Source organism: Elephantulus edwardii, unplaced genomic scaffold (assembly GCF_000299155.1).
Source record: "Elephantulus edwardii isolate Elephantulus edwardi_28Jun2011 unplaced genomic scaffold, EleEdw1.0 scaffold00014, whole genome shotgun sequence".
Classification (NCBI taxonomy): Eukaryota; Metazoa; Chordata; class Mammalia; order Macroscelidea; family Macroscelididae; genus Elephantulus; species Elephantulus edwardii.
This window is the reverse complement of record NW_006399764.1, coordinates 2112160-2133684: the sequence shown is the minus strand read 5'-3', so window position 1 is coordinate 2133684 and position 21525 is coordinate 2112160.

Genomic DNA, 21525 nt, shown 5'->3' with positions numbered 1-21525 from the left:
CAGCTACAATATTGCTAGTACCACGACCCCTTCTAAACCCAGCCTGGACTTCTGGCAGTTCTCTGCTGATGTGCTGTTCCAGTCGTTTTTTATAATCATCAGTAGAATCTTGCTTGCATGTGAAATCAATGAGATTGTTCTGTATTCCTACATTATATTATAGATTTAATTTCCTCTGTTTCTGTAGTAATGTCACCTCTATAATTTCCTTACAGAATTATTTTTGTCTTCTCCTTTTTCTTCTTTTTTTGTGCTGGAGAAGAGTCTTGAACATACCATGTACTTCCAGCAGAACCAATAGGTCTGTTTGGAGAGTGTGAAACCAAGTTTCTCCTTGCTGGCTAGGATTTTGAAACTGTTTCACATACTTTGGCCATGTAGCCAGGAAAGGCCTGTCTCTGGAGACAAACATCATGCTTAGAAGGGTGAAGGGACAACGCAAGAGAGGAAGACCCTAGATGAGATAGATTGATACAGTGACAGGGACAATGGGGTTGGTGTGTCAGAATTAGTGAGCCTGGTTCAGGAGAAAGTAAGCTTCAGAGCTGTGGTGCATAGGGTTGCTATGTGTTGCAGGCAACTCCACGGCACATAACAACAAAAACAACAACAAAGTTTGCCAGTAGTTTGCCAATATTATTGATCCTTTAGAAAAACCAATTCCTCATCTTATTGATGGTTTTAATTTTTTTTCTGTTTATTATCTCATTGATTTCAGCTTGTATAATTTCCTTTCTTCTAAATGCTGTTGGGTTAGATTTGTGTTCTTTTTCTACTTGATGAAGGTGTTGAGTTAGATCATTAATTTTGTTTCTTCCTTCATTTTTAATGTGTTTGCCTATTGCTATGAACTGTATGTTGTATTTTCATTATCATTTGTTTTGAGGAACTTTTTATTTCATTCTTTATTTCTTCTATAACCCAATTGTGTTCTAGCAGGGAGTTATTTAGCTTGCATGTTGGTGGCTTTACAAGCTTTTCCCTCTTGTGGTTAAGTTCTAGTTTTATGGCATTGTGGTCTGAGAAGATACTTTGCATTATTTCATTGTTTTTTTTTGTTGTTGTTGTTAATTTGTTGATGCTTGTTTATGCCCTGATACGTGATCAGTTTTGGAGAAAGTACCATGTGCACTTGAGAAGAAAGTTAATTGAGTTTTAGTTCGGTGCAGTGCTCAGAGTACATCCACATGGTCAAGTTAGCTGACTATGTAATTTAGGTCTTCAGCATCTTTGTTAAGTTTATTTTGAGCTGACCTATCTTTTGGTGAGAATGGTATATTAAAGTCTCCTTCCACTGTTATAGTGCTGCTTATTTCTTTTTTTCAATTCTGTTAACAGTTGTCTTATGTATTTAAAAGGTCTATCAATTGGTACATAGATATTGTCCAATGACATGTCTTCTTGATTTACTGTGCCTTTAATCATTTATAGTACCCTTCCTTATCTTTTATGTTAATTTTCATTCTGAAGTCTATTTCATCAGAAATTAGTATTGCCAATCCTGCCTTTTTGTGGATGTCATTTGCTTGCTTTTTTTTTTTCAAGCCTTTGATTTTCAGCCTTTCTCTTCATTTATGATATTTGTCTCTTATAGACAACAAATTGATGGTCTTTGGTTTTTTATCCATTCTGCTACTCTTTTTCTCTTGAATGGTGAGTTTATCCCGTTCACATCAAGGGTGATTATTGACAGGCTAGGTTTTATTGTTGTCATTTTGCTGTGTTTCTCTTTTTGTTGTTTCATGTTACTATGGTCCACACCTTTCCTTTGGTGCCTCTGTGTGAAGGACTTCCCTTAAAAGTTCTTGTAGATTTAGTCTTGTTTACACAAATTCCTTAAGTCTTATCTGCAAAGGATGTTATTCCTCCTTCATATTTGACAGAGAGCTTTGTTGTCTACAGACCTCTAGGTTGGCTTTTTTTTTTTCAACATTCTGTATATGTTATCCCATTATCTTCTTGCTCTCATGGGTTCTGGTGAAAAATTAGAACTCAAACTTATTGCTCTTCCTTTGCAGGTGACTCTTTTTCTCATGCTGCTTTTTGTATTCTGTCCTTATCTTTTATTTTGGAAAATTTTACTATAATATATCTTGAGGTTTTTCTTTGTGGGTCTAGTATATTTGGTGTTCGTTGAGCTTCTTGAATGCAGATTTCCTTGTTCGTCATAATACCTGGCAACTTGTCTTTCAATACCTCTTTTTTATCTTCTTTTTTCAATGATTTCCCTGTCTTCCTCATATTCTGGAATTCCAGTCATACTTATATTGTGCCATTTGATGTTATCCAACATGATTCTAATATTTTCTTCATGTCTCATCTCTAATTTTTCTTCTAACATGTTTCCTTTGAGGTTTTTATGTTCCAGATTCTCTGTTCTATCTCCTCTCTTCTACTCCCCACCCCTTTCAGCATGTTGGACAGTTCTGACATTTCAGTCTTAGTGTTCTAGATTGTATTTTCATATATTATTGTTATTTCCAGTACTGTGTTAGCTGTACCCTCTCTATTTTGTGATGATTTTTTTAAGTTCTTGAACCTCTTTATCTATAGTTTCAATTCTCTATTCCATCTTTTGAATTTCCTTCCATAGTTGTACAAGTTCCTCCTCTTCAATATATTTCTTCTTGCTCCATCTCTCTGGAATGTTTGCTTTCTTGGTGGTTTTCATTGTTTCTTCCTTTTTTTTTTTTGCACCTTCCTCTGTAGCTGTTCAAATAACTCTTAATCAATATATTTCTTCTGGTTATCTACCTCTAGGGTATTCCTTTTATTTGTGGAATCCATTGTTTCTTACATCATTTGTACTGTCTTTCATAGCTGTTCAAATGTCTCTATATTAACATATATATACCATCTGCCTTCTTGACTCTGGGCACTCCTGAGGTCTATAATATTCTTTGTTCTTTTGGGAAGAAGGCTTAATTTGTTTTTTCACAGTGTTTGCCTGCTTCTTTCTCTACATTATGTGAAGTTTCTCTTGATACACATTAGGCTATTTCTAGTGTGTATGCATAAGTTGTCAGTAATTCATATCTTTTTAATGTTATTGAAATGGTTAAAATGTTCAATGTATTGGGTGAGCCACTCACTCTACTGGAAGTCCTTTCCGGGAAATCTGCTTTTCCTATAGCCTTTCAGATTCTCTCTGCTATACACAGCAGCCCTCTAAAAATCTTGCCTTACTGTAGTTTCCTGCCCCAAACTCTATTGTCCTTCTATAAAGTGTCTGATTGGTATGAGATCAGGTTTTCCACTGGAGCAGTTTTTGTCTATAGGGGTTTCAAGTCAGTTCTCTTTTTCTGCATCTCAATGTGCCAGTTGAGAAAGCCAAAACAGACTTTCCTTTGCTTGAGGTTCTATGTTCCAAACTTTGTTGTCTTGTTTGGTTCCTGGGATGGCCCCAATGTGATGGAGGCAAGGATCTCCATATTGAGGGACCCATCCTCAGGGAGGTTTCAGTCTCATCTTCCCTCAAACACCCAAAGGGCTTGCTCTAGACAGCAGTTTCTCACCTCCTATGCTTTCTCTTCTGAAGCTAAATGTCTTTCTTTGTCTTTGGGGTGGCAATATTTCAGTGCCACCAACTTGCACAGTTTGTGCGTAGGGGGAACCTCAAGGCAGGTGGTGACCCTGCTCACACACACAGCATGTGCCACAGTTTGATGATGAGGGAGGCCTGACTGGGGATACTCATTACCTTTTATTTAAATAATTTTATTTCCATTTTTAAAGAGACAAAGCTATTGGCTGTTAGCAGTCAAGAGACTAGTAACAGTAACAGTTTGGGCATCAAGATCATATGCTGGGATGCTGCCAATATTTTGGGAATGTTGTTTGGATTGTATAAATTTACATTGAAAGACTGATTGTTCTAAATATATTTATGGTTTGTGGTGTATACTAATTTCCATTAAAATGGAAACATTCTTTTTAAACACAAACTATAACACAATATTTGGTGTTCAGAGTTTGTTTGGGTTTTTTTTTTAATTATCTTTTATAGTTGTAATGAATTATCTTAAACAGATAAAGATTTTAAGTAAATTAATTTAGTGCTTAGTATTATATTCAGACAAAAGCTATTATTTGATTAGATCATTAAAAACAACTGTAACAACTCCATTTTCTGCCATAATGATTTTCTTCTTTAAATTGAACCACCAAATTTCTGACTGATAGCATCTCCAAGAGAATGTAGTTTCATCTTGCATATGAATATGATCTATATTTTTTGTCACATTCTGCAATCAATATATTTAAATATTTTTTTAAACACGAAGTTTTTCTTACCTTAAACATTTTAGTTTGTTGATTTTATCCTATGCATTCATAGGATTAAACAGAGAACGTTTCCTTTGTGTAAGCTTTTAAATCCATTCTTAATACCGTTTTTCATAGCCTGATTTACATTGTATCATTAAAACAAATAAATGTCTAGTTCTAGTGCAATGCTCCTGTTATTTCAGTGATAAATGCACTGGAATTACTAATTTTAACATATTCACTGTGGCACTAAGCAAAGCTAATATAAACCTAAGGACTCTCTCTGTGAAATAAATGTTCTTAACAAAGGATTCTTTCTATACCACTAACATATAATTGAGAGTATAATTTTACCTACGTAAATTACCTTCTACAACTTGTCATAGTTTTACACATCTACAGGATAATTACATCATTTCTTTTTAATGAAAAGGAAATTATAAAAATGCAGAAATTAGTTCAGTTTGGAAGTGAATATTATATCTATTTATAACATTTAGCCCAAATTATGAAGATAAAATTACATACATAAAACTTTCTGTTAGATATGAATAAATAATTATTTTGGCTGTTCTGGGTACACATCACTCCTCTGACATAATGTCATACTTGCCTATTTTTGTGATGCTGGAAGAGAAAGAAGCCACTGTTTTTTCAAATACCAACATGGTCACCTACAATGGACAAGAGTTTCAATGGAGCTTCCAGAATAAAACAGCCTAGGAAGTAGGACTGACCACCAACTTCTGAAATAATGAGTCCTTGAAAACTCCATGAATAGCAGTGGGACATTACCTAATACAGTACTAGAAGTTGTGACTCCCAGCTTGAAAGGCACATACAACAAAGATAATGAGGTTGGCTCAGGAGATTGTCCTGTTGTGCCTGTAATTCAGAGTTCCTTTGACTATACCTAGCGATAACAAAACATTTTACAAACATTATGACTTCTTTTCTGTTGTTATGTATTGTTGAGTTGCCTGTGACTCATAATACCTTACGTACAACTTCGCTAAACCCTGCTCTAACCATTGCCAGCCCCACTGTCTCCAACATGTCTATCCCCATTACCCAAGTTCAATCCATCTCATTGAGGGTTTTCCTTTCCTGTGTTCCTCTACTCTCCCAAGCATGACCGCCCTCTCCAAGGACTGATCTTGCTTTACAACACATCCAAAGTATGTCAGAACTTCAGAATCCTTGCCTCCAAGGAGCAACCTGGCTTCACCCTCTCTAGGACGAACTTGTTTGTTCTCCTAGCAGTCCATGGTATTTTCAATACTCTTCTCCAGCACCAAAGCTCAAAGTCATCAACTCTCCTTCTATCATTCCTAGTCATTGTCCAGCTCTCTGATACATAGCAAGTAATGGCAAAGACTCTGGCCTAGATCAGGCACACCTTAGTCTCCAGGTTGACATCGTCGCTCTTCAGTATTTTGGAGAGGTTTCTGACAGCAGACTTTCCCAATGCAATATGTCTTTTAATTTCCTACATGCTGGTACCAAGAGTCTTGGTTGTAGAGCCAAGCAAACTGAAGCTGTTAATAATGCTGCCAATCGGCCCAGTAGTGAGAATCTTTGTTTTCTTGATGTTGAGCTTCAACATATACTAAAGGCTGTAGTCCTTGACCCTCTGATGCAAGCGCTTCAGGTCCTCCTCAGTTTCAGCAAGCAGAGTTGTGTCATCTGTATAATGCAGATTGTTGATGAATCTTCTTCCAATCTTGATGCCATACTTCTTCATAGAGCCCAGCCTCCCAGATAATCTGTTGCACATATAGATTGAAAAGATATGGAAACAGACACATCCTTGATGCACACCCTTTCCAGTTTTGAACCATGCAGTGTTTCCTTGCTCTGTTCTGATGACTGTCTCTTAAGGCCAAGTATAGGTTTTGCATAAGAACAATCAAGTGTTGTGGGATTCCCATTCTTCTCAGAGTCAGCCACAGTTTTGTTTGTTGTGATCCACACAGTAAAATGACTTTGCATAGATAATGAAACATAGAGAGACATGCCTCTGGGACTCTACTTTTCAGCCAAGATTCATCTGACATAAGCTAGAATATCCCTAGTGCCACAGCCTCTTCTAAATCCAGCCTGCACTTTAGGCAGTTCTCAGTTGATGGGCTGTCCCAGTCATTTTTGGATAATTTTTAGTAAAATCTTTCTTGCATGTGATACCAGTGATACTGTTTGATAATTTCCACACTCGGTCAGATCACCTTTCTCTGGAATGGCAGCAAATATAGATTAGGACTTACAGACATTAATTCTTTGTATAAAGAGCAAGGAACAAATGAGGAGCACCATATCTGACCCTTACCAGATTCAAAGGGGTAAATTATCCCTGGACACAAAACCAATTCCCATGAGGTCAGACATGCCACCCTTTCTCCAACTTCTCATGCCTCTTTTTATTCATCTCATCAATAATTCTTACTGCTTGACCGGGTCCAAAATCCAGTGTGATAGTTCTCAGACCAAATAGAACCATATTGGGGAGTTAAAAAGTTATAATTCATATTAATAACAAAATACAATCAGGACCACTCCCAAAATGTGCATACAAGCACCTTAGCCTAGAGCCTCATGGTGGTTCTAAGTGTTTCCAAGTTCTCTGCCCCTTCCCTCAAAGTCCCATCTCCATTTAATTCTCCAGTTCAGCCATTGCTGCTGCTGCCACCATGAACAGGTTGGCGGACACCTCTCTTCTCTGGCTGGGCGAAGAATCTCTTCAGGTGGGAAGAATTCCTGATCTGCAGAGGGAGCTGCTCAACTCATGGACAAGACTAACCAATCCTCTTGTAGATTTTTTAGACCAGCCAATCCCCTTGTGGATACTCCAACACACCTCCTTCTCATTTTCAGTCATCTACACTAGAAAAGCCATATTGAGAAACAAACTTCACATTCTTCTTTGATTATTCTGTTAGATTATCAACTTTCACATGAATTCATTTATGTTGTTGTTAGGTGACGCTGAGTTAACTGTGCTGCATATGAGGTGATTGAAATACCATGACTTGTGTTTTATTTCATGTACCAAACTCTCAAAGTGACATCTTTGCTGTTTAACATTTTAACAAGGTCTTTTGCAACAGATTTGCTTAATGCAATTTAATTTGATTTTGTGGCTGTTGTTACATTAACAGTGATTGTGGATCCAGGAAAAGGAATACTGAATTTAAACATTTTTCTGTTTATCCTCGTGCCACCTGTTAATGAGATTTTTTTTTTTTAATGTTAAAGCTTAGCTCATACGGAGATCTCTAGGATCTTCATAGTAAACACTTCAGGTCCTGTTCCATTTTAGCCAGTACTGTTTGAGAAAATTGTTATATTGTGTCAAGCCATTTTGCTGAAGGATTTCCTCTCTTTCTCTGACCCTTTATCTTTTCAAATATGATGTATTTTTCCAAGAACTGGACCCTCCTAACAACATGCTCAAAGGCTGTGAGATGACCTTTCATCATCCTTGTCTCTAAAGAACACTTTACATCAAATCTATTCTTGAATAGCTTTTAAATTCAATAGGAATAGACTCAAGGTTGAATGTTGGTTCCCTTGGCTTCATTTTTTTTTATTCTGCTTCAGTTTGAATTTGCATGTAAGTAGCTAATAGTTCGTTTCATAGTCAGATGGTTTGTTCCTTATCTCTTTTGACTGCTGATGTTGAACTTCTCTACTGACTATATTTTAATCTATCCATGTACCATAATTAAAACATTCAATCCTGTACCTCTTCTATCATTATTGATTTTTTTTCATGGTAATCAAATGAGATGGTTTATTGAACCAAATGAAAACACATAGCAAAGGACAATAAAGTTAACATTATTGGAATAGGATACAAAAGAGGTGGAAGAGTCTTCTGTCATATAATGTTCCTAATGTCCTAACTCTTTTCTTCTGCTTCAGTCTTTTGTTAAAGACATGGTTCCACAAATCAGTATTGAACAAAAGATGTTAGCAAAAGAAAGGCTCCGGAACCTCACGTTTTCTGCTGAAGATATTCAAAGCAGGACATTACCAATTGCTGTAAGTTTCACACTACCTGCTGAGTAGCCTTTGTTTTATCTATGACTGAGGCAGAACATTCTATCATTATTTTGTGTCCTGATCAATTTGAAGTTTTCTGAGACAATCCTTTGAGTGAGTCATGAATTGATGGCTGAGCTGTACTGTAAGATTATCAGAGTGAAAGCTTTCATTTTATAAATAAGGACATTTACATGAACAGCCTATATTGTTACAATGCATCAAAACTACTATAATGAAATTTATTGAAATCGCCTATTTGATTCTCCATCTAATGGTATAATGTAGAAGACTAAATGAAATAAATGTATATTGCTTTTTATCATCACATTTTGTATTCATCTGAAGCGGTGAATGTGAAAATCAGCATTATGCTTGTCACACATGCAAGACTAAAAAAGTTTATTTTGAATTCTCACAGAAGCTAATTTAAATAGTATGAATTATTTTAAGAGCAAAAAAATATAAGAAATTACAAAGAGCCACAATAAATATATGGAAATAGGTAATATTGTAACAGTGCATGATGAAAAGAATATTCCTGATTTTTGCCTTCATTTTAATCTTTCTATTTAGTCTCCAGTGTCTTGTAGGTGTTAGAAATGGTTTCCAGTAGCAGGAAATTGTAATATAATCTTTAACTGTAATCTCTGCAGTTTATAATAGCAAGAAATGTATTCTTATTTAGTGACTTCTTGTTAGATTAAGTTCCCATAAATTTTCTCAGACTTTAACTTGGCAGGTGATAAAGCTAGTGAGAAAAACACTTTTGTGTTACTGCTGCTAGTGATATGCTATCTGAATAAGTAAACAAATTAATAGTTACATAATTCATTCATAACTGTATTCATTCAAAAAAGATCCCATAATTCAAACCCCCTATTACTGTTTAAACAATTCTATTTTTTGTAGCCAGATCATTGAGCCAAATTTATCTCAAAGACATGCCTTTCTGTTCTACAAGTTCAGTACATCTATTCTTTTATATCTAGAGAAAAAATGAATAATATAACACTGAGTAAGTACACTGTGTGAAGATGTAATTATAATAAAAATGCAATTTTCTTCCAGCTTTAAAATTACTTCTGATGTTAAATTATTGGGAAGCAAAGCAAATAATATAGGCACATTCATACAGGCCTTTGACGTCATAGATAATAAGCATTAAAATAAGATCTAAGCTAAACAAGGACAGGTCACAGGAGTGGAAAGAGTATTTTGATGCAAATGGAAAGAGAAAGACTTCCTGTAATAATGAAAGAAGCAATGAGCCTGAGCTAAGAATGACTGTCTATGAGAAAGTCATTCCCGCGTATATAGTACATGCCTTCCTATCTCTTCTTATGCTCTGTCCAAACTCATTAGAAATGTAATTGCAACTATCTGTTCAAATACCAGAGAACAGCAATTGCCTTTTTCCTCTCTTTCTTTCCTATTCCATTCACAGGTAATTTCTGCACTATGTACGCTTCTGATAAGAGTACAATATGCACACCTTGAATCCCATGCAACCACTGGGCTATTCACTTGGAGAATGAAACAGAAATGATTGTGTTTAAAGTAGCTTTAATTTATTTTTAAGGCATTGTAATTCTTAGTGGGAGTTTGGTGTATTAATGTTAAAACTCTGTTAGAAGAGGATTACTTTTATATCTGAGAAGTCAAATCAATGCAAGTCATTTTGAAATAGTATTGGCATTCATAGACTTAATCCTTGGGCATGCACCAATACAAAATTTATTTCTCTATCAAGATAACAGCATATTATTCTTAACAGAGATTATGATTCCTTATTAATTGCTACATAGGTGAAAATATAATGTTCTCCTCACAGTATTATCATCGTCACCCTCCTAAGGTGCTATTCAAATTAAAACAAGTGGCCTACTTAGCATATTAAACTATGTGTGTAAAGTAACATACCTACGGATTTTGTTCTGTAACATTAAGTGCAAAGAATATGGTTGAACAATTAATGGTTTGGGAATTAAAGACTCCTACATCATTGTATGCAGATGAAGCAACTTGCTTGTTGAAAGTTTTCTTGAGTGAAAGACAACCCTTATGAAGATTCAATAAATTAGTATATCAGTAAAGGTTTTAGGAATTCAATGTGAATATTGTCCGCAATGCAATTTGTCTTTTGATTTCTTCTCTAACCAGAAGAGAATGGTACAAGGTGGCACAGAGACATGAATATCTCTCTGAAATCAGGGCCAGAGAGAGTAAGAATGCACAGCCCTTCACTGCTTCATAATAGAAAGCAGATAAAGAATGTGTAGCCCTGTCCATGGTTCCTCCAGAGCCCTACCAAAAGCAAGATATTTGTTTATTCTGTGTCAACATACATACTCATAGTTACGGTACTAAGTGTGGGGTCTGTTAGGAAAGAAAGTTCAAGAATGGAGGAGGCAAAGAATAGCAAGGAAAATTCAAGATGTATCCCAACAGTCCTGGAGCACAATTCCTCCATTAGCCAGGTTTTGGTTTCAATTCAGCAGTAAAATCCAAATCATCTAGCAAGGTTTGCCTCAGAGAACTTAAAATCAGCTTCTCCTTCAAACACCCAGCAAGAACAGCCAAATCTTTAACTGACCAGCACAAACGCAAGGAACCTCAGGCTACAACTTGCCACAGTTTCTCCACAGCAATGCCACAATTTCTCCAACACCCAGGGTCTCACCAACAGGAGCCCCCCCCTCAAGTCTTGCTGCCACAGTTTTGCTGCTCAGAGTGGAAAGCGCTAGACCAAGCTCATTTGCAAAATCATGTGTCTGCACTTGAGGTAGCTGGAGACCAGAAAAGGCTAACTAATGGTGAAAAAAAAAATGTCGACTTTTAGGCTAACACCACATTTCCTGACTAATGGTGCCAATAGTGCTGATTGCAGAGCCGAGCAAGCTGAAATTGTTGTCCATCATCATGGCGCTGCCAATTGGCCTAAAAGTGAGAATCTTTGTCTTCTTTATGTTGAGTTTAAATCTATTTTGAAGACTACAATCCTTGACTTTCTATAGCAAATACTTCAGGTTCTCCTCAGTTTCAGCAAGCATGGCTGGGTCATCTGTATAGTGCAGATTATTGGTAAATCTTCCTTCAAACCTGACACCACACTCCTTCTCATAGAATCCATTCTCCCAAATCCCAAGTGATCTGTTCTGCATACTCATTCAAAAGGTGTGGAGACATGACAGATCCCTGACACACTCCATTTCTGACTTTGAACATTTAGTATTTCCCTGCTTTGTTCTGATGATTGCATCCTGGTCCAAATATACAATCAGGTGTTCTTGGATTCCTATTATTCTCCATTACAGAGAGAGAAAGTGAGAGAGTGAGAGTGAGTGAGTGTGTGGTGAGTGTGTGTGTGTGTGTGTGTGTGTGTGTGTGTGTGTGAGAGAGAGAGAGAGAGAGAGAGAGAGAGAGAGCACGAGCGAATGCCAGCTAGAGAGCCAGTGAGAGAGAACTTGCACGTGTTCTGGTGACTAAGTTGTAAGGAGTTGCACTGCCAACACAAAGGTACACAGTTCACAGTTCGATTCCACCAGCTGCTCTGTAGGAATAAGATAAGCAATATCATCCTGTGTGTATTACTGCCTCTGAAAACCCACTAGAGGGTCAGTTGTGAGTCAGTTCTGATTTGATGGTACACAACAACACATCTATAAGTTTAGAGATTTTACACCAAATGACCCTCTGACCCTCTATACATCTAATTAACTTCTCTAATGTCTACGTCTTTTATATTTTTTTAGGGGGGGGAGGAAGAATTAAAATTTTAGGACCAAAATGAATTCAAGGTTATGAGTCAAAAGAAGGATCAAAAAGGAAATATGTCCAGTTTGAAATAGTTTTTATTCTCTTACCATGAATCATAAATTGTCCATCTGTAAATAACTACACAGGCTAACTGTAAACCTTTACTCTCTTTCTTGGCAAGGATTTGTAGATGGAGTTATATGTATACTGTATTCATTAATATATCAAGATGTTTTGTTGGAAAAACTATTTTATTAGCTGATTATTTCAAAGTAAAACTGAATGAATAAGCTAAAAAATTTATTTAGTATGTTCATGATTAAGAAAAAAAAAGCTTATTCCAGGACTAGGATTCAGTCTATAAGAAACAATGCGATTGGCCGAGGATAGGGCAGGTTTCAGAGATAATGTACACGGTGTCACAAGTAACTCAATGGCACATAAGAACAATAACAACCTAAAAGTCAGATCTTGCTTATTATTTTTTTGTTGTTGTGATGTTATGTAATAAAAGAATGTAAAGTGAAAATGCAAATTCATAACTGCTGTATAGGAAGATGAGTCTCTTTAGAGTATTTATTCTGTTTTACTGTTATTCCATTGAAATCATGTACACTGTATTCTCTACATTATACTCTAAGATTGCAAAGGTGGTTTTAATAGTCTGTTGTATACATTGTTGCCCCTGATCTTTGGACATTTCTATGTAATGTATTTATTCATATGCTTTTACTTTTATAGTTCTAAGATTATTTTTATACCTTGTCATTCTGCATCATGGCTCTCAAGTGGCCTTGGACAAGCATGGGTGATTTACTGTATTGCACCATCATAAAGTTACATTCAAGGTAAAGAATCTTATCAAAACAATTATCTACATGTGTTTTGAAATAGAGTCAGAAAATGATGATGAAATATGAGCTGTAGCAGTCATAGTAAATCCATGTCAGTGTCCCCACGGGAGAAATAGTGGTGCAGTGCTGGTATAGTTTTTCTTTTCCCCCCGTCAATCTCGGGATTCATAGGTCTGCCACTTGCTTATTTGTTCTTCCACAAGTTAATCAATTTTCTTGAGTTAGTGCTCTAATCTTTTGTCATAGAATTCTCTAACACTCCTTTAATCTCAGTGTGTGTCACCAAAAATGAAGAAAGAAGTTTTAGGAAGACTGAAATTTCTGATCATCCTGTGCCCAGTGGTAAGTGATGTATTTATGGGGGGAAATGCTACCATAGTATGAATTATGGAGGACAAAATATTTATTATAATTACTCAGTTTGAGCTTTCAACTTCAACTGCAAGTCACATATTCTGTGACCTTAATTACCCACTTTGTTTCATTCTCTTCCATTCCCTTGAAAGCTGAGTATCATCTCCACCATTACCTCACACTTTTTTTTCCTCACTTTTAGTAGATGATCTAGCCTTTTGTTTTCCATATAAATAAAATGTATTATTAAGACTCTCTCAGCATTTGTATCATTAAGACTCTCTCAGCATTAAATATCTTTCACATTCTCTATGACTCTTCTATATTCAGTTGCCAGAGTTGCCAACACATGCCAAATAAAAGTGCAATGAGATTTCCTTTCAATAGAATAGTTAGAGCTACAAAGTTAACTTTAAAGTTCCATTTGAAAGCAACATGCATAAGATAAAATCCTCCAATCCTGTACTGTTCTCACACTTGTTCTTGGTTAAGGCTATTGTTAAAGCAACTTTGACAGTGTTTTATTGAGGGCTTTCCCATTTTTTTCCCTGTTCCTCTATTATTTTACCAAGAATTAAGTCATTCACCATGGACTTGTCCTTAGAGAAAGAATAGCTCTAAAGTGCATAAGGTGAATTTTTGCAATTTTTCTAACTAGGGAAGATGATGGCTGCTTGATTTTCAACACTGGTTTGTTTATGTTTCTGGGAGTATATGGTAGATGCAAGATTTTTATTCAACATCATCATTCAAAGTCATCAATTCTTCAATCTGTTTATTCATTACTTAGCTTTCAAAGGCATATTAGGTGATTGAAAAATAACATAATTTGGATCAGGTGGACCTTAGTCCTTAAAATGCTATTTTTGTGTTTTAGTTGTTTACATCATTCCTTTATAGCAAAGTTGCCCATCGTGGTATGTTGGGTTTTTTTTTTTTTTTTTTTACTTCTTGACTGCTGCTTCCATGGACGTTGATTGTGGAACCAAATAAATCCTGGACAACTTCAAATGTTCTTACTTAACATGATGTTGTTAATTGATCTAGCTGTGAATATTTGTTTATTCTATGTTACAATGTAACCCATACTGAAAGCTATTTGATTTTCTTCAAAGTGCTTCAAGTAATCTTCACTTTCAGCAGGCAAAGCTGTTCCTGCTATATACTTCCTCCAATTTCTAGAGCACATTTTTCTTTATGTAGAATCAAGTTTTCAGATTGTTTGTTATAGATTAAATGTGTGTAACAAAATGCTATTAACCACGAAGCATACCTTCCCTGGTTATGAAACAGTGTCCTATTGTTCTGTTCGAATGACTTCTTCTTTGGCTATGTGCAAACTCTTCATGGATACAGTTAAGTGTTTTGGCTTTACCATTCTTTGCCACATCATCTGTAATTACCTTTATTTATGAAGTCTCATGTCTTTTTGCTTGGTAAGTAAAACACAGATACACATCTTACTAATATTCTGTGCTTTGAATCGATATTTGTCTGATACGAATATTCTCATTTGGCATCTGCTTCTGAAGCCAGCTAGCGTTTCGCCCTGCCAATATACAGCTGTAACCTGTTTTAAAGTATGTTTTGCAAAAGATTTACTTGCATGTGATATCAATCTATAGCTTACATGCTTTCTTGAGTCATCTTAATTTGGAATGGTTTGCCAAGTTGCTGTCATCTAAATTTCTTGTCATAAACAAGTGAATACTACCAGCATTTCATCTATTTGCTGAAATATCTCAATTGGTAGTCTATCAAAATCTGGACTTTTGCCGAAGATTTAAGTGCAGCTTGAACTTCTTTCTTTGATACCCTTTTTTCTGTATCATATACTGAAATGTATGAATGTCAACCAATTCTTTTTGGCACAGCAACTTTCTGTATTACTTCTACCTTCTTTTGATGATTGTGTCATCCAATACCTTCTCTATAAAATCCTTCAATATTACCTCTCTGGTTTGTATGTTTCCTCAACTTGAGAAATGTCAGGTATATTCTTACATTTTAATTTTGTAACTGCAGTTATTTGCACATTTTACTAAAATTTTTCACTCTTTTCTTGAGTCAACCTTTGGAAACATCTGCTTAGCTCTTTGACATCTTCTATTGGCTATTCTACTGTCAAGAATAAGATTCATCATTCTTTCTGACATTCATTTTGTTCTTTTATTTTTTACATTTACAATGACTTTTTATTTCTTCAAAATGATGTCTTTGATGTAATCTCACAACTCATATGTCTTTTACGTTAGTATGTAATATGTCAGATCTACTCTTAAGAAAGCCTCTAAATTCAGGTAGGAAAAACTCAAGGTACAAGTTATCAAAGACTTGCTTTTATTCCTTAGCTTAAACTTGAACTTGCATAGGAGCATTTCTGTATTTCTTCCAGTGAGGTCCGTGTAAATATTTGCTGTTTATGCTGTTGAAAACATTAATTGAAAGTATAAAATCATAGACTCTGCGATATTCTACTACGGTAAACTTCATCCGTGTTTCTATCACCAGGACAACATTTTCCAGTTCCTGATCTTTATCTTTCTTCTTTGCTTCTGTCTTTTACATTCCAAGTACCAGCAAATAGCACTATATCATGATTGCCTGGGTGTTCAATGTCAAACTGGAAAGGTTGGTAAAAATCTGAAATTGTTTCCTATTATTTTTATTTCTTTTTTTTTCATTGTTACACATTCCTCCTTTCACTCCTCTCCTGTTCCTCAGTACTCCCTGAAATGTGCTCATTGTTGCAGATTCTTGCCATATGTATAATACCTAATCATATATTCTTTTTTGGACAGCTCTTTCCTTTATCTGACCTAATGCAGTGTTAATTATCTAGGCACTTTTTTCTCATACTCTGTCCAACCCTCCCTTGTCTGTCCTACTTTATGACAGTGGTGTTATGCAGTATTTGTCCTTTTGTGTACGAATATGTTTCACTCTGCACATGCATTTTTACTGCTGTGTTATTCACAATAGCAAGAGTTGGAAGCAACCCAAGTGCCCATCAACAACAAAATGGATATGAAAACTATGGTGCATTCACTCAATGGAATATTAAGCAGAATTGAAAAATAATGAACTCATAAAACATTACACAACAAGAGGAACCTGAGATTGCTTCATTTTTTTTTCACAGTAGTTGTAGTTGTGTAAATTTAAATAGTAGTATTAACTCATCTCATTTTGTTGTTGTTGGTGGTGGTGGTGGTGTTATGTGCCGTCGAGTCGTTTGCGACTCATAGCAACCCTGTGTACAACAGCCCTAAACCCTGCTCTATCCTGCGCCAATCTCATTGCTTCTGACACACTCATCCCGATTACCCCAGTCACTGAATCAATCCATCTCATAGAGGGTCTTCCCCTCCTGCGCTGTCTCTCCACTCTACCTAGCACAATGTCCCTCTCTAAAGACCTGTCTCTACTTACAATATGTCCAAACTATGTCAGACGAAGCCCCAGAATCCTTAGGCATGTAAATATATATTTTCACTGACAGCACCTCAGGATAAACATTTAGTCATTCTTTCTAAATGAATGCAACACTGTTTCAAAACAATTTTTTTATTCCAGACATAATAGAACATGTTTGTCTAATTCAAAATGGCCAATACCAATTTATTTAAGCTTATATCATACTTATCTTTACATGTTATATATCTTTTTATATAACTTTCAGTTTCCCACAGTTCATACTTTGTACACTCTGAATTCTGTTTATTAGTGGATGCTGTTTCTTCTCAGTTTGAGTTATGACGCATCAGTAAAGAAATTGAAACCAAATTTTACTCCACCCATATTATTAAGACAGACTCTTCTTTGAGGGGTTAATTTTTGAGCAATTATATTTTGAGTGATTTCAACTTGAGGGATTACTGCCCTGACACTTTGTCAGACACTGATCTACTGTTAATTAGAAGGTTTTCAGTGATCATCAACTCCTTCTCAATTTGTCTTCTACTGCAAGCACCACTGAATCTATCCAGCATGTATACTTAGCTGATGTTTAGACTATTGGTGGCATAATTTCCAGCATTCCTGCAATACCCAAGTCTCTGCTGTATGATATATTTCATATATGTGGTAGAAATGCTTCCTAATTTTTCAGGTTTCAAATTATGATTTGGTTAAGCAATCAATACTATAAATAACATTTTTACATATTCATTTTTTATACAGTTTAAGTTGCCCAATATCATGCCAAGAGACCACAAAAGCTTTTCATACATAATAATAGTTTGTAAGTATACAAATTTGCTACATTTAAAAATATATATGGTATAAATAAATATACATAAACGCATGCCCTTATGAATGCCTATATATTATTTGCTTTGAAATCTACTGCTTATTTTTAGGCATGCATCCAACACACAATGAAATTAAGAAACATTCAAATAATTAGGAAAATGAGAGATATAGTCAGGATAAGCTAATCAGTACAGTCATAGACATTTCCTTATTGAAACTTTCTTCCTAGTTTTTAGGTAGTATAGACAAAGCTTCTAAGAAAATGAACTCTGAAAATTGGTACAAGATGGTCTTTTAGAGGGATAGAATATTTACGTTAGTGGTAATTACACAGATGTATGCTTTTACCAAAATTCATCAACCTAAGTACTTTAGAGGGAACTCTGTTGACATAGTGGTAAGAAGCTGTGTTGCAATCCCAAAGGCAAATCAACCACTCTGTGGGAGAAGGATGGACAATGTCATCCTGTGCTATTTACTCTCTCCAAAAACCCACTGAAGGGTCGGCTATGGGTCAGTTTCAATTCAACAGCATATAATACACACATATACTTTACACATTTTAATTACATGATATTTATTAAAAATATTACAGGTCAAGAAAAATATTTACAATATAGAAAAACATGTGCTAATACAATGCCTTTCCTTTTTTCAAAAAAGGAAATAGACCATGAATTGAATTGGATTAAACAAAAGGATTAGACAATTCACTGAAAACATGACATACTTAATCTCATTGCTGAGAAGACTAGTTTAGACATTAGTTTATCAAGAAACAGATATTCCATAGAAAGACTTTGAGGAGAGGTTGAACTTCAATCTTGCGTTCATAGTGGAAATAAAATTACAATCTCTAAAGACAAGGGAATTCGACGATCATAATTAGAATAAACTTGATAATTGGTTTTTAATTGGCTAGCATTTAAGAACTAGACAGTTCAGCCTTCCTTTTTTTTTCTCGTTCAGCCTTTCTTATTCATAGTAATGTGGATGCTCCACTGAAACACGTTCAGTATCATAGCATCGTCCAAACCTCTATGACACATAGATAGAACATACACAAGTGATATAATTGAAGTGGATCTCCTGCACAAAATGTGAAAATTCTGGTTTTGAACTACTAATGCTTCATAAAGTAATTGCCACAGAAATGTCTTTGGCTCAGAGTAGCCCTGTGTGTGTCAGAGTGAAACTATGCTACATAAGATGTTTAATGGCTAGTATTTTAGCGCTTACTTCCTAGGACTTTCTTTCAAAAAGCTACTGAGTGACCAGTAATTTCCTACCTTTCAAATAGCAATAAAAACAACTGTTCTCATGGCCCAGGTACTCTTTACAAAAATTAAGAAAATTAGTATGTTTATTTTCCTCTTCCTTTTGTTCTCCTTCCACTTCTAATAATTATCAAGGAATTTTTGTTTTTATAGTGATTGCATCATTTACAGACCATTTGTAGTGTGAGAGCATTCAGATCTCTCAACACCATCATCAGGACTTGTAAGTAGAAAGGATGCTCACTAAAACAAACAAACAAACAAAAAAACCAAAAAACCCAACAATAGAAGGCAGGCAGATTGTTTAGAAGCAGATGTGCTTAGGTTGCCAGATTTAATAAATTACTTCCTTATTAATGTGGTGAAGCATTATTTTTATTATTGTTGCTGTTATGTGCCGTCGAATCATTTACCACTCATTAATTTGTATTTTTCTTTTCCTTATCCGCAAAGTAAAGTTTATTTCTCTGTTCCTTTAAATGAGTTAATAAATTGCAAATAAAGTACACATTAAAGGTTTAATAAGATGAAAATTATGAGATTGTCCTCTTTTGTACATGTAAGATAAACTTACACTGATGTGGTATGACGTATTAATAGGGCAATTAATTGCACTGTTAAGAACTAAAGATTGTAAACATAAACATCTATCAATGAAAAATTGGCTAAATAGTAGAAGTAGGTCTATTAAAAGGAATATTATGGAAAGGGATTTAAAACGAAGTTGACATCTTGTCATGATTCCAATATAAGCTTATTGTAAAACTTAAGGTCAAGATCATTTTATGTATAGACAGAATATATCTATGCAGTTATTTTCACATGATGTGTGAAAAATAATAGAAAATAAAGACATTAAATTATTCTTAACATAGAGAGCCGATTACTCTGGGAGCATGGTAGAAAAGGAAATTTATTTCCCCTCTCTGTTCTTTGATTTCTTTTACATGTGTGCACATTTACATCCATTTAACAAAAAACAAAGTAAACATTGGCAACTTGATATCTTATATATGCAAAATATGTATTTGAGTGGTAAGTTGTTTGTAAAAATGGAAGAGAGAGAAAAATGAAATTTCTGCCTTGGTTTATCATGGAATGTTGTTGTTATTGATTGCCCTTGAGTCAAGCATGACTCAGAGCAACCCTATGAACAAAAGGTCTTAAAACCCCTACAACTATCAACATTTATCAAAAGTTCATTGGGTTTCTGGAGGCATGCTATCTAGGAAGTGGATACCATTCATAAAATAAGAATTAAATAAATAAATAAATAAAATAAATAGTTTTGTGAGTGCTTTCTATATAATCTATGAGATATTAAATATCATGTTAGAAAATTCTTTAAAGGAACTCCTCATTCTCAAGTCAGGGTTGAGGTAGTTATTGGGGTTTTTTTTAATTGTTTTTGTTTGTGTGTGTGTGTGTGTGTGTGTGTGTGTGTGTGTACCATTAAATCAGATGCGACTGGCACAGGAGGAGATTACCCCTTCTTTTCCAGCAGAGCATCTGGTGGATTTGAACCAGGTGCCTCTGGGATTGCAGTGCAGTTTCTTGCCACCAGAGCAACCTTAATGTAGTTATAAATTATCTATAGTACAGATATTAATGTGAAGTGCAAACTTTTAACAAAATACCCTGTTTATTAGACCAAAGCTTGTTGTAGCTTTCAATACTGAAGTAAAAGAAAAAAAAATGGTGCTCATTCTCACTATATTAATTAAACAGTAAGGGGAACTGTTCATTTTGCAAAACTAAAAGATCTGTTTCTTTCTCAACAACCTTCTTGTGTACACATAAATGCTTTAGATTTGTATAAATGAAATTGAAATTCTTGTCTTTGTAATGTGCCTATGATTAATAAATCTGCATGTTTTATTATTTTGTCAATGAAATTAAAATTTATATATATTTAATAACTCTCCAAAATCTATGAAAATAGAGTTTCTTCATTATAATATGTGAACAGCTTCAATCATTTTTTTTCTAGATTTATTTTCTTTTAACGACACAGTGGTTAAAGTGAATTCACTTTCCCTAAATTGTCCTTTTATAATCCACTGTTTCCTATCCTTTCATTCTTCTGTCTATCATGTAAAATCAATCTTTTTTAAACATGTGTTTGTTTTATGGAAATGATGTGTAAAACATTAATTAGTTGGTGAAAGGTATTTAAATTACTCTGATTTTAAAGACTAAGTTAAAAATGAGTGCATTTTCCCCCTTCTCTTTTAGGAACTATGTAGAGCTGGTTGTTATATTAAGAGCTTATCGTTAAAAATAACTTTCTTAGCCTTTGAATTGGACTTTGTCATGTTGACGACAACAGGCAGGAATATGCAAATAGAGGGTGCTAGTTTAGCCATAATCAGATTAGCTTGTCTCACCAATCTGCAAAGGAAAAGGCCAGTTTTGTCATTAAATTGAACAGATCCAGCATCAGGAAAGGAGGAACTTCACCACCAGAAAAAGAAGAGTATAGCTCTTGTCCTTCAGAACCAAAGACTTTTGCACCATACACTCTATGGACTATGGAACAACAGTCATAGTAGCCATATTGGAGAGCCAGTGACATGATATGAGATGAAGTAGACCTTGGGACTGCTACATAATTGAACCAGAGTTTCTTAGCTCCTCAAAACTGGCGGGAACAGGCCCTTGGGGACAAGAGGCCTTTGGGAAAGCGAGAACGTGCTCCTGGGCAGAAGGGAAACTTGGGA